Genomic DNA, 1003 nt, shown 5'->3' with positions numbered 1-1003 from the left:
CCCCCTGCCCCCTTGCTCCCCACCCTCTTGCTCCTCACTCCGCCCGACCCAGAAACGGAATCTCCACTCTCCCTTCCGGCGACCTGGACCAGCCCACTCCAGGCCCCGCCCCACGACGTCCGCGATTGGCTCATGGCATGAGCACAAACTCTGGTTGGTTGAAATGGAGTGACGAAGGCACAGTCGTCGACTTTCCAAAGATGAGCTTTCGCCTGAGGCTCGAACTCTAGCTGGTAGCGAAACATCCGCGCCGGAGTCTTCCGTACCAGCGGCCCCCTTGGCGTTGTTCGGTTCCTCTGGGCTCGTCTGCCCACTCACCCGCCACACACCCACCGTGTAACCCACAAAGATAAGGGGCCTTCCTCCGTAAGCACGAACGTCCAGGCCCGTTTTCTGAGGAACGCGCGCACGGCGCCGCGAAGAGGAGGGTGTGCGCGCCATCCGGGGCGCATTCGAGGGCGTCCTGCTGCGGGAAGTCTCGCGTGATTAGCGCGGAGGTCTTGCGGATTGGGGTTCTTGGTGGCTAGGTGAAGAGTGGCGGCGGGTGTTGCGGGGGGTTGATGCAGCAGAAGAGCCTTCGGGACTGAGGGCGGGGGAAGGCGCTGGGCGTTGGGGTGGAGAGATGAGGCCAAACTCCTGGGACAGGCGGGAGCTGGGCACGTGCCTTGGGTGGCCTGCCACGTGGGCCGGGCCTCACAGGTGGTTACTCGAGGTGGCGAGCAGCCGGGTTTCTTCATTTTTTAAATCTAGTTAGGCCCTGACCGGTTTGGCTCAGTGGATAGAGCGTCGGCCTGCGGACCCAAGGGTCCCGGGGTCGATTCCGATCAAGGGCATGTACCTTGGTTGCGGGCATGTCCCCAGTGGGGGGCGTACATGAGGCAGCTGATCGATCTCTCTCATCGATGTTTCTGACTTTCTATCCCTCTCCCTTCTTCTCTGTAAAAAATCAATAAAATTAAAAATAAAATTAAAAAAAACACACACAAACAAAAATCAGTGGTTC

General features: G+C 59.5%; 1 protein-coding gene across 3 annotated transcripts in view; it reads left to right on the top strand.

The window, feature by feature from the left end:
* The first annotated feature begins 174 nt into the window (after positions 1-174).
* LOC107182598 (nucleolin-like) overlaps positions 175-1003 on the top strand; it is an 18661-nt gene continuing 17832 nt past the window's right edge. Inside the window, exon 1 of one of the 3 annotated variants that reach the window (XM_015561867.1) lies at positions 175-528. The gene's annotated coding sequence lies outside the window, so the exon portion shown is untranslated. The remainder of the gene's footprint in view (positions 529-1003) is intronic. The other 2 variants (XM_015561868.1, XR_001513312.1) reach the window with 2 other exon arrangements.

The sequence above is a fragment of the Myotis davidii genome, unplaced genomic scaffold (assembly GCF_000327345.1).
Source record: "Myotis davidii unplaced genomic scaffold, ASM32734v1 scaffold370, whole genome shotgun sequence".
NCBI lineage: Eukaryota > Metazoa > Chordata > Mammalia > Chiroptera > Vespertilionidae > Myotis > Myotis davidii.
The sequence above is the reverse complement of the archived record's forward strand: the minus strand, read 5'-3'. Positions and strand labels throughout refer to the sequence as shown.